Here is a 13828-nt window from a genome sequence, read left to right on the forward strand (position 1 = left end):
TAATCCTGTCTCATTACACAATACAAGATCTAAAATAGCCTGTTCCCTGGTTGGTTCTATGACGTATGGTTTTGAGAAACCGTCTCGAATGCATTCCATGAACTCATCCTCCAAACTACCTTTGCCAATTTGATTTGTCCAGTCTATATGAAGATTAAAGTCCCCCACAATTACTGCATTACCTTTGTTACAAGCTCCTCTTATTTCATGATTAATACAATGTACAACTGTATAGTTACTATTAGGGGGCCCATAATGCACCACTTCCACAGTATTACTAATTCAGTTACATATCTTGTTGGACTGACTATTGAGTATAATCTATCCTGAAGCCACATTCTCTAATTGTAGCCAAAAACTCACTGGAAACAATGTTAACCTAGCAACCCACTATCCTAATCATGGGCTTGATCTGATTTAATTAAGCTCAAAAGAAAGTTCTGCAAATTTTGTCACTGACCTCCCAAAGATAATTGAGCAATACTTCCAACCTTTTGACCCGCATTATTCAACACAATCTGGCTGTTTTTTGCAGCTGATATTGTAATAATCTCAGCAACAGATTAACAACCGAATTCAAAGGACTGTTTGATCATCTATGTCTATACTTATACCTTCAATCTAGAAGACAAACCTGCATTTAAGTGGTTCTTTTCACATCCGCAGGATGTTCAACCATTTAAAAGGCAATGAAGTACTCGCAGTGTAGTTGCCATTGTAATATGGCTGTAATGTCCATCAAACAGCAATGCGATCATTGACCAGATAATTTATTTTTAGTAGTGTTAGTTGAGGGGTGAATGTTGGCCAGGACACCTCGCCCTGCTCTTCAAATAATGATGTGGCATCCTTTACATCCAGCTGAGAGAGCAGATGGAACCTCATCTGAAAGGTAGCACCTCTGGCAGCGCAGCACCCTCCCACTACTGCACTGGAGTGTCAGCCTAGATTATAGGTTCAAATCCTAGAGTGGGGCTTGGACACAGGACCTTCTGACTCCGAGGCAAGAGTGCTACCACTGAGCCAGTCCAATTCCTAATCGAAATGGCCTTTCCACTGAATTTTAAGATAAACATTTCCCTCTTTGTCCAGCTGCAGGATTCACAAGTTTATAGCTCAGCATAGTTCCTTCCTCTACTAATTTTGCACAGTTCTGGTGTCACACAGCAGATAGAGAGAGAAAGAGGGGAAAAGGAGATCTAAGTTTGAAATTGCATTTGTTACTATGCTTGAATTTTTTTCTATCATGTTATCCTTTCAGTTGTCAATCAAACAAGTGGGGAAGCCCATAAGACAGTTTCTTCCTGCACAGCTCTGAGACGGAGATATCTTGCTAAGGTGCAGGACCCTACTGTCACGTTCACTGTCTGGGCTGATACACGAAGAGTGCCCATTTTAGTGAAATACCATGGGGAGATAGTCCCCGTGGAAGATGACCCCAGCCAGATTGCCTTCAGGAGAGATGAGGAAGAGAGACATTTCTTTTTAAAAATAGTCTGGCATTAATCCAGTTGGACACATTCATGATACAATCTGCTATATAACTTGTCATTGTCCATGACTCCACCTGTCACATAGGCTTAAATTTTAACCTCTTCTAAGCCATGAGAGTATTTGGTGTAGAGCAATTGTAAAATTCTTGGGACTATCATGAGCTAACATCAAAGTTACAATTGTTTTAAGTCTGGAATTCTGTATTAAATAATGACCAATCGAAGACCAAACTCATGCAAGTGCATTCATTTTTTTGATTTATTGTGAAATTTGGCCGTCCAGTGACACTGCATAATTTCTATTATGGAGTTAAATCAAGGGGGGAAAACTCCAGTGAGAGTGTTTAATCTTTTCTGATTCCTCTTAGAATTGTCTTCTCAATTAAACCCATCTTAACAGGACTTATAATACATGAACTTGACTGAATAAACAGTGGGTGTGATCTGTGCCCCTGGTGATAGACTGTGTGAAAGAGAGATTTAAAACTCTGGTTGAAAGGTTTACATTACCTAAACACTCGTTTAAATTTATTTTGTTAAGACTGCTAGAACTACATTTGTCTGACTTTCTTTCACACAGTCTCTCCTTGGCTGCACAGTCACATTTTTATTTTATTTTCTATTTCCTGTGCTATATATTAGACCAGAGCTGTTCTTTTTACTACTGGTGGTCCTCCCGTGGCATTGCTCACTAAGTCCAAGGATATGTATTTTATGATGATAACAATGTTACATTATGTAATATATAGTATTCTAGAAAGTACCCAGTGGACAAAAGCTTTATATTTATGTGAATGTCTACTGTGCACAATCATACTTCAGACCTCACTCAGATAGAAAACAATTTCAAGAGAACAATTTTTAAAAAGTCAGTCACTTCCTATTGTTTTTTTCTGACCTTGGGGAGGAGCCAGGGATTTATAAGCATCTGCTAATCTACAAAGAAACAATTACTCTCTAACTAACCTCAGGAAATGTCTATTTAGAGCAATAAGACCTTGTTGTCTTGAAGGGTAGCATGTTACACATAATACCACCTCAGCAGTAGAATAATACATTGTAGTTCCATGCCATAGTGCTACTGTCCTTATAAAACAGTATATCCTTTGATTTACCATGCACAATGGAGCGAGCCTTTGGCTGAGTGATAGCATTTCTGCCTCTGAGTCAGAAGATGCAGGGTTCAAACCCCACTCCAGACAGTCCTGGTGAGTGGAGACCACATCTCCAGCTCTGAATTCTGACATCCAGCAGGATACTCACGTCCATGTGGGTGACTCTTCCTCTCATCTCATCCAAGTGAGTTGTTAGGTAGCCCACTCCTACACCTCTCCCACTGCTGCTCTTCAGTTGGCTGCTGAGATATTCAGTGCCTTAAGGTGAGGTGCTCTTTTTCCCTTTAATTTTTGTTTTTGCCCCTCCTCCTTGGGGAATCCCAAGCATGAATTTATCTCCTGCCATTCCATGCCGTAATACACTAGAGTGCCAACGTCCCGAGCCAGTATATTCCTGGCAGTCCCAAGACACAAGTTCATGCCTAGGATTCCCTGCACAGCAAATTCCAGATCTGAGCTGCTTGCTAAATGTCACCTGTATGTTATTCTACTACTTGTGAGCATATTATTCCCAAAATTAAAGTAGAGCAGGGAAAATCGAAAAGAATTAGGAAACACTGTACTGTAGCTTCAGGGAATTACATTGGCTTCAAATAAATGCTCTCCAAGATTTCTCCTTGCCTGATGTGAGTTTCTTAATATGTTTGTAGCTATGCTATATTCAGAAGTTACTCGATGCCTTCTCATGAAACTTGATTTATTTTCCCACGAATGAGGGTGGCTGCAGTGACATTTTAATTTTAAGATCCTGTTAACTCTTACCCTGTTTCACTACTAGTGGCACACGGGCGAATGAGTCAGCACATGGTCTGTTCATCCCTAAATCCTAGCTTTAAATGTAGCCCAAACTAATGAAAGTCTGTCTCTTTTTTTCTTTCCCACACAGAGATTCAAGGCCTAAAGTGAAGTTACTTTGGGCTGTCTAAGGGGCTTGAGTCAGCATTAAATTATCAGACTCACTCAGCGAAGTCACGCGAATTGTTGAGCTAAAGGCACATTGCTGAGGCAGAGCAGAGTGAAACTTGCTCTACGGTTTAGTGTGCTAGGCATGGTCTGCAAGTGTTGATGCTCAGACTGGTTGCCTGAACTGCGGAGTGTACCATTCCCCAGCACTAAAATCCCCAACCTTGAGAAGCAAAATAATTTACCAAAAAACTTTTTTTTCCTCCTGAAATTTTCTTCCCTATTCTCATAAAGGTTCTGCATTAACTCATACTTAAGCACCAAGGGACGTTTTACCACTTTAAAGGGGCTATATAAATCCAAGTTGTTGTTGTTGGTAATCTCCCTTAATCTCTCCCTCCATATAAGCTCCGCTACCCATATTCACGGCCACCCCCTCGATCTTCCTATCTCTCGTGCACGTGGCCTCTCTACTCCCATTGTGTCAATCACGGATTTCTACAGCTACCGATCTGCTTAATCGTACCCTCACCTTCACCTTTGATGCCCTTGTGCCCACTAGGAGAGATTGCTACGAGGAGAGATTGGATAGGCTGGGATTGTTTTCCTTGGAGCAGAGGAGGCTGAGGGATGACTTGATTGAGGTGTACAAAATTATGAGGGGCCCAGATAGAGTAGACAGGAAGTACCTGTTTCCCCTAGCGGAGAGTTCAAGAACTAGAGGACATAAATTTAAGCTGATTGGTGGAAGGATTAGAGGGGGCATAAGGAAAAACGTTTTTACCCAGAGGGTGGTGGGTGTATGGAATTCGCTGCCCGAATTGGTGGTAGAGACAGGGACCCTCAACTCTTTTAAAAAGTACCTGGACCTGCACCTAAAGTGCTGTAAGCTGCAGGGCTACGGACCGGGTGCTGGAAGGTGGGATAAGACTGGGCACCTGGTTGTTCTTCGAGCCTGCGTGGACACGATGGGCCGAATGGCCCCCTTCTGTGCTGTATTTTTCTATGGTTCTAAAACCATTACTTTCACCCTGGTTGCTCCCCCTGATAGAGCCCTCACCTCCACTCCCTTAAGTCCAAGGGACGCAGACTTGAATGTTTATGGCAGACAACTGGTTTAGTCATTCATCGCCAGATCTGGCTGGACCACATAAAGCACTTTTGGGTCCTGCTGTTCTCTACCAAAACTGTTCACTATTCCAGGATCATCCTGGAATGCAAAGATAACCCCCGGCTTCTCTTCTCCATTACAAACCGTCTTCTTAAACCCCTCTCCCCTGCCCCCTCCACCCTCACCTCCAACAACAAGCGCGAGAAGCTCATGGACTTCTTTGTCACTAAAATTGGGACCATTCGTTCAGCTGCCGCTGCCGCATTCCTCCATTCCCCTAGCCCACCAAGCCAAACTTCCCCTATGGTCCCCCCCTGCTCTAGTTCAGAACTCGCATCTTTCCCTAGTTTCTCTCTTATCTCCCCTCACGCCATCTCCCAGCTCATCTTGACCATGAGACCCACCTTCTGCACCCTTAACCCTACTCCCACCAAAATGCTGACCACCCAACTTCCCTTTCTGGCCTCCATGTTCGCTGATATTATTAACGGTTCCCCACCTCAGGTACTGTCCCCCTCTTCTTCAAATCTGCCGTCATCACCCCCCACCTCAAAAAACCCACCTTTGACCCCTTGCAAACTACCACCCCATCTCCAACCTCCCTTTCCTCTCCAAAGTCCTTGAACGTGTTGTCACCTCCCAAACCTGTGCCCATCTTTCCCGCAACTCTATGTTTGAATCACTCCAATCAGGGTTCCGCCCCTACCACCGTACTGAAACGGTCCTTATCAAAGTCACAAATGATGCTGGAATGTAGGTTTCAGGCTATTCTACTGAAGGCTTGAGCTCAACACGATCCTATCCTCACTTAATGTCCAACACATTCACTTTCCAGCTGGAGTCAATGAATAGTGAACCCTGGCTATGTTTTCTTCGCTCTCTGCCTCAAGAGTTTGAAGGCCAAATGTGGCACCTCTAGCCCCGTCCCCAGTTGAGATCAGCCAGCTCAACGCAGACTGGGTTTCAAACATGCTGGGGATGGTTCTGTTCCACATGAGGTGGTGTATTTACCACCCAGAGTAACCTGAAATAAAAAAAAACAAACCTTGGGCTTTATCAACTAAAGCAACATTACTTGTAACAGAGCTTAACTTTGCATTGCATTGTTTTTATTGTCTCAGATCTCCTTGTTTGTAGTAATTCATCTTCTGCGTAGCATTTTTAAATCGACTTCCGATCTAGAAACCAATGCTTTGAAGTTGCCACAACGTAAGAAACAACATTTTTTAAAGACATTGCAGTTAGTTCTTGCAGATCCTAGTGTTCCCCCCCCCCCACCCCAGTATTTGTGCGGTTTGCTGTTACATTTTTAGAACAAGTTGAGCTGCAATTTACAACAACACAAAAGCAATTTGACGACTAACATTATGCAGAACCCTCTGAAGTTTCACTGAGTCTTTAATAATTTGAATTCCATCAAAGATCTGTCTTGATTTAAATAATAATACTCTCACCTAATGTGTTTCAGACTCCTTTTTCACTGTCATAGCTGGCGCCTGATAAAGTTTCTTTAAAACAATATACAGAGAAGTGACTAAATTTATGGTTTGTAATACTTCCTTTCACTTTTTGCGTGGATAATATGAGTGTCCAAGAATTCCTACATCTGTTGCAATGATCATTGTATAATAGTATCTGGTATCTTGATAGATAAGGACATTTCAAGATGCATCTGTGCTTAATAGACTATATCTAGGGCCACTATAAAAGTGATAGTTTGGATGCCACTGTGTCCAATTGCTTCTGACACTAGCTTATTCTAGTATGATTTACTGCTTCCTGGTTTGCTATAAAATATAATATTGCATATCTTCTTGTGCCAGATCAGATCTTACTGCAATTCTACAGTCTCATCCCCTGTTTGAATTTAACATTTGCCATTTTGGAGAGGCGATCAGAGAGTAGAAGTCATTGTATAATAGTATCTGGTATCTTGATAGATAAGGACATTTCAAGAATGTATCTGTACATAACAGACTATATCTAGGGCCGCTATAAAATTGATAGTTTGGATGCCACTGTGTCCAATTGCTGTGGTGGGGGAGTCTAGAACAAGGAACATAATGTTAAAATTAGAGCTAGGCCGTTCAAGGCTAATGTCAGGAAACACTTCTTCACTGAAAGGATAGGGGAAATCTGGAACTCTCTTCCCCCCCCCCCCCAAAAAAAGCTGTTGAGGCTGGGGATCAATTGAAGATTTCAGAACTGAGATTGATAGATTTTTGTTAGGCAAGGTTATTAAGGGTTACGGAACCAAGGCGGGTCGATGGAGTTAAGATACAGATCAGCCTTGATCTAATTGAATGGTGGAACAGACTCAAGGGGCTGAATGGCCTACTCCCGTTCCTATGCTCCTAGAAGTCCCACCTCCAGAGTGCACCACCAGTGTAAATGTCCCCTAGCATTTTCGAGGCCATTTTCTATATTCAGCCAAACATGTTTTCATTTCAGGTGGGAGGGGTTGATTTGTGATTTCTCGCTTTGTAATTCTTGCTGTGCAACTCAGCAGCTCTGGAGAAGATTCCAAGTCCTCGCTTTCATTCATTAGAAAAATGGCTTCTATTACAATATGTTCACAGCCTTGTCCATAATTTTTATAATTTCAACTTGATCGTGTTTGACTCTTAATGTCACAATGAAGAACAAGAGGCCCAAATTTAACGGGAAAAGGGTGGGCAGGTGGTTAAAATGGCGGTCGGGCACTTCCCACAGTGTTCCCGACGCGATCACGCCCACTGCCATTTTAACTCCCCTGCCCGTCCCCGATTACCATTACAGGAAAGACACCCACAGCAGGCAGGCGGGGGCCTTATCAATATTGAAATATCAAGGACCCCGACGCGATTTTTACCACAGAGCGTGGCTATGACACCCAGAGCCAATGAGACTTGGCGGCCAGGTCAGATCGTAGTCAGAGGAGGCCCAGGTAAGTTTGATTTTTTTTTAAAAACTTGTTATGGTTTCCTTGTGGGCCAGGAGGAGCAAGAGCAAGGGCCCTACATAGAAACCTTGGGCTTCCCCATGCCCCTGGTTCCCCTCCCACTCCCGCCATCGCTTCATGACACCCCCACCCCGTACACACTTACCTTAGGCCGGAGACTGTTACCTCGAGTTCCCGACGGCAACCTCCCACCACTCAACATCTGGCCACTTCGTCGTTCCCACCAGATTCAGGCGGGAAACCAATTGAAATCATTTCAATGAGGCCTAGGAGTTAATGTTTCCTGGGCCTCACGCTCCGGAGGGCGGCCAGACGGTTTGCAGGCTTACTTCAGGGACCAAGGAATTCAGTATTTGCAGGCTTGCAATATAACAACGGAGCAGTTTGCACTTAGTGTCTGGAAAGCAAATGACTATGAACCCAATCTTTGTCATGGTCTAAAAAAAAACAAAGTGAGTTTTTCAAATCATCTGGAATTGACATATGCTTTAGGCATAAAAATGTTTACATCAAGAAAGACAGACTTGAATTTATATAGCACCTTTCATGACCTCTGGACGTCCCGAAGTGCTTTACAGACAATTAAGTACTTTTGAAGTGTAGTCACTGTTGCAATTTAGGAAACACGGTAGCTAATTTCCGCACAGCAAGGTTCCACAAACAGCAATGTGATAATGACCAGATAACCTGTTTTAGCGATGTTGGTTAAGGGATAAATATTGGCCAGGAAATGTATACTTGTAATTAGTAACTGAAGCACAGTCGAAAATCAGATCATTCTGGCTAAGAATACCATCAATATTTGTGGCACACCATTCATTATTAGCTCCTCGGAATCAGCAGTAAAATATAATATTAAATTACGATATTAAAATGCCAAAGAGCTGGCCATTTTACCAGACGACTGAGGTAGGAAATCTTTTATTGATGAAGAATACTTCTGTTCATGGTGAGGTAAGAGATGAGCAGTGGAGCTGGGGTAAATCATGCTCACAACCCCATTGCTCTTTACATCCAGCAGTTTGAATGGCAGAGGCTGCAGTTGAATTTCTTGAATACCAAAGATTCATCTCAAATTTATCAAACCATAGGAGGCTGATTGTGACTCAGAACAGGAATGTCACCCTGTCAGGCAGTGCTAGATTTGCTGTTGGCAGCACTGGCAGAAGTTGCACTTTTGCCCAGTTGCTGCCTTTTCTGTAATTAAAGAATAAATATTTAACTAAAAAACCTAAATGTCAGAGCAGCTGGCTTTATGTATCGAGATGGCCATCTCTGTTAGTTACTGCTGGTGTGTACTAAGCCACGGAAAAGAGAAATGGCAAGTTTTTTTTGCTTGTGGCTTTTTTCCCCTTTTGTTTCCTTTGTTCTCCTACGGGGTGCATTTACACAACAACATTAGCACCACAAACATGAGGCATCAAGGGGTATGGGGAGAGAGCAAGAATATGGTATTGAGATAGAGGATCAGCCATGATCATATTGAATGGTGGAGCAGGCTCGAAGGGCCGAATGGCCTACTCCTGCTCCTATTTTCTATGTTTCTATGATAATGTGTCAGCTGTGGCTCAGTGGCTCTGAGTCAGAAGGTTGTGGGTTCAAGTCCCACTCCAGAGACTTGACCACCTAATCTAGGCTGACACTTCAGTGCTGCATTGTCAGAGGTGCCATCTTTTGGATGAGACTTTAAACCGAGGCCCCGTCTGCCCTCTCAGCTGGACATGGAAGAGCCCATGGCACTATTTTGAAGTCACAAGCTTTCGGAGGCTTCCTCCTTCGTCAGGTGAACGATGTCACATCGTTCACCTGACGAAGGAGGAAGCCTCCGAAAGCTTGTGAATTTAAAATAAAATTGCTGGACTATAACTTGGTGTTGTAAAATCGTTTACAATTGTCAACCCCAGTCCATCACCGGCATCTCCACATCATGACTATTTTGAAGAGCAGGGGAGTTCTCCCCGGTGTCCTGGTCAATATTTATCCCTCAAACAACATTGCTAAAACAGATTATCTGGCCATTACCACTTTGCTGTTTGTGGGATCTTGCTGTGCTCAAATCGGCTGCTGCATTTCCTACATTACAACAGTGACTACGCTTCAAAAATTACTTCATTGGCTGTAAAGCGCTTTGGGATGTCCTGAGGATGTGAAAGGCGCTATATAAATGCAAGTTCTTTCTTTAATTTTCCGAGTACAACAGGAAATCTCAATATCCACTGACACATCCGCTGAAAAATCAAGTGAATGGCCCTGTAATCAGCCGATACACACCGACTGCCGGTGAGGTTCCCTACATCAGCACAAGCTCAGAAAATCAGTCTGATGGAGTCGGATCAGTATTCTGACAGCCATCATACTGGGGACTCAAACGCGTAACACCCCCTCCCTCCCTACCTCCCCCACCTCGGTTTCAAAGTCTAATGACCGCAGTGTAAATGCCCGCAGCAATTTTCTCTCCAGTTCACTGTCTGTAGTGTAAACGTTCCCCAAAGGCCTGATTTTTAACCCAGCCTATCCTGGTGCAAACGGGTCAGGCCAGTGGTTGTAATGGCGGTCGGGGAATTTTGAGCCGCGTTCCCAATGTGTCCGCACCCACCGCCATTTTAACTGCCGGGGTTCCGGCAGCGGAGAGGCCACCCGCCACAGGCAAGTGTGTAAGTGGCGGCCTGGTGACATCACCAGCGGCATCACACAATTTGAACTACAAATCGCGGGAAGCCCTCACAATGACGAAGCACTGACACCTGGCCAGAAGATGCCAAGGTAAGTTTAATTATTGGATGGGTCCCAGGGGGGCCAGGAGGAGCAAGAGGGCCCATAAAGAATCCTTGGGCCTCTCCTGCTGCGATCTTGCTTCTTCCTACCCTGATCAGCTCCACAAACCCCCCACCCCCAACCACAGCACTTACCTTAGACTGGCGACCATTTCCTTGGGTTTCCAGCAGTGTCCAGTTCCCACCTTAATTCCCTCTCCCGCCCTATTTCCCACTCATGTCCGTCAGCCTTGATGTTATTCCCACTGGGTTGGGGTGGGAGACAGATCTCAAGATGAAGCTCAGGGGTTAAAATGGCTCAGGTTTTTGAGTCAGTGGGGGTCTCCCGCCTGCCCTGCCCTGCCTTGCCCGCCACCCATCCCCCTTCCCCCCCCCCCCCCCCGGCATTGAATCCACCCCAGATTAAAATCAGGGCTTCAACGTCAAAACACAGCGCAAGTGATTCAGCTGTATCCTACTGAGGACAGATTTCCATTGCAACTTATAGAGTGGAGTCCTGGATGTTCCCTTTACCTATGGCAAAAAGGATTGGACCTGCAGTAATTTGAGCTTGTGAGGTGATAGGAGCTTCTAGGGAGGGGGAAATAAATCTGGCTAATGAACTAACCAGCTATATGTTTGGAATAATGTACCAAAAGAATTTCTGCATCACTTTAAATATGCTATAGCCGTGCGATTGCCGAACCTGTCCTGACCTATGATAGGTCGTGAGGTCCAGAACCTATGTGTACCTTATCTAAAGGACACTGGCTACAAATGAACAATTTAAGGAGTGAGGAACCGGTGCAATCTCCATGACCATAGCAAGACCCATTGGACAAAGCCTATAGGAACACTCTGACAACCCTGAAAGTAACCAAATTCCCTTAATGTGTGTCAGTTCCAGATGCCATGTTGTAAATATTATCCCAATGTGCACAGCACAAAGACTTCTCGTAAAAACTAATAATTGCAGCTGTGCTGCTCCCCTAATGACCCAGCAAGTTTATCCAGCGAGTCGCTGAGCCATAAAGACAATAGGGGAAAAAATGGTTACGGGTCCGTTCTGGGCGATGTGCTAACACCCCGCGCCCACGGACCCTGGGCAGGCAAGACGCAAGTTTGGTCTCCAGGGAGCACTTACCTGCAATCGGTGTTCCTTTCCAGGCCTTGCAGGTAGAATGGGTGCAATGTGCACTTTCCACCACCAGAGGGAGCTCCATCTCTTAAAGGGAAGATGTTTCTTAGAACACTCTTAAAGGTAGCTGGTACCTGTTATTTGCTGAAAATAACAATCTACAGTCTGCATGGAGTCTGAACAGAGATCAGATATCGGACACGTAAAACACAGATGCAGATCCCATCCCTATGTTTACACACTGACGAGTTATGTTAAAACATTGAATGAAGGTTGCGTACTACTAAATCCCACATCCTCCAATCTGCACGCCAGACCTCACCAATCTGCCAATCTGTGTGGTACGCCTCTGAGAGTGCACGCACCAAGTTCTCTGCTGATGCACTGGAGACCTTGGGTGCAAGAGGTGAACAGAAGGAGGGACATCCCATATCCACAGTTGGTGGGGGGGCGGGGCGGGGGGGGCAAGAGGCCCTCCAGGTATATTCTCAAAAGACAGTGGGAGGCAGCGGGGGACAAAGTCAATGCCAGGCGCACAGTATCATGAAAATGGATGCAGTGCAGGAAGAAGTTCAATGCTTTGACATGAGTGGGCAAGGTGAGTGAGGTCAACTGTCAAGTGGCGTCTCCTACCAACTGCACCACGCACTACACCCCCATCCCCCACATACCAATAAACTCTTTCCATCAGTACTCAACTGGACCTGGGACCTAAGTCCATATACCCACCTTAGCCCCTTATCCCTTAATACCCTTGGTTCGCAGAAATCTATCAATCTCAGATTTAACATTCATGAGTGAGCTAGCATCAACTGCCGCCTGTAGAAAATTGTTCCAAACGTCTCCCACCCTTTGCATGTAGAAGTATTTGCTAACTTCACTCCTAAGCGTCCTGGCTCTAAATGTTAGGCTATGTCCCCGCGTCCTAGTATTGAAGTCTAGGAGACTTCCAAAAACGGTTACAAATGTCTCGGCAGCCAGAAGCAATAATCCAGCCACTAATCTGTAAATCCTGCATGGTCCCTTTAAATAGCGCCGGTGGGGGGTCCTCCAGGCACTCTAAGACACGTTCAGATGGTCGGGGTTAAGACTGTACGTTGAGTTCAGCGTTAAGTCCCAAAATGGTGTCTATTACGTTAAATCAGCATTGCACACTGATTGAAGTCATTTTCTCCCCATTTTACATGATTCCAGCGTATCTTATCTGCGCCTGCACAAACTCCAATACCAAGATGGCGTCTGGCGCACGTCGCGCTGGAAGCATGTGTGCGCATCCATGACGCCATCTTAGATGTCGGAGAGGCCATGTAGTGCCGAAACAACAGGCGCTACACAGCCCAATTTAGCGCCCAATGGCCCTAAATTTGCATGGTCAGCTTATTTGCATACTCACTGGCATTGATATAGCGCAACTCCCTGTGTAATACAGGAGTACTGTACTTGGGGGTGGGAGGAACCTTCAAGTGCAGCCTTTAAAAAGCAACTTTAAATTATAAAACAAAAGCAAAATATTGCGGATGCTGGAAATCTGAAATAAAAACAAGAAATGCTGGCAAACACTCAGCAGGTCGGGCAACACCTGAGGAGAGAGAAACAGAGTTAACGTTTCAGGTCGATGACCTTTCATTATGAGTTCTGCAGTTGGAATGTATCAGCGGGTGGTTGTCTGATTCTGGGGGCACAGTATCAGGGCAAATGGCACCATTGGAATTTCAGGGGCCAAAGTCACAGATGTTAAATAATCTGGCTTGAAATTATTTCCACATTCCCACATTTTTGGAGGTACAAAGTTAATACAAGCGTTTGCAACCATCTTCAGCCAGAAGTGCCGAGTGGATGATCCATCTCAGCCTCCTCCCGATATCCCCACCATCACGGAAGCCAGTCTTCGGCCAATTCGATTCACTCCACATAATATCAAGAAACGGCTGAGTGCACTGGATACAGCAAAGGCTATGGGCCCCGACAACATCCCAGCTGTAGTGCTGAAGACTTGTGCTCCAGAACTAGCTGCGCCTCTAGCCAAGCTGTTCCAGTACAGCTACAACACTGGCATCTACCCGACAATGTGGAAAATTGCCCAGGTATGTCCTGTCCACAAAAAGCAGGACAAATCCAATCCGGCCAACTACCGCCCCATCAGTCTACTCTCAATCATCAGCAAAGTGATGGAAGGTGTCGTCGACAGTGCTATCAAGCGGCACTTACTCACCAATAACCTGCTCACCGATGCTCAGTTTGGGTTCCGCCAGGACCACTCGGCTCCAGACCTCATTACAGCCTTGGTCCAAACATGGACAAAAGAGCTGAATTCCAGAGGTGAGGTGAGAGTGACTGCCCTTGACATCAAGGCAGCATTTGACCGAGTGTGGCA

The sequence above is a fragment of the Heptranchias perlo genome, chromosome 12 (genome assembly GCF_035084215.1).
Source record: "Heptranchias perlo isolate sHepPer1 chromosome 12, sHepPer1.hap1, whole genome shotgun sequence".
In the NCBI taxonomy this organism is placed as follows: domain Eukaryota; kingdom Metazoa; phylum Chordata; class Chondrichthyes; order Hexanchiformes; family Hexanchidae; genus Heptranchias; species Heptranchias perlo.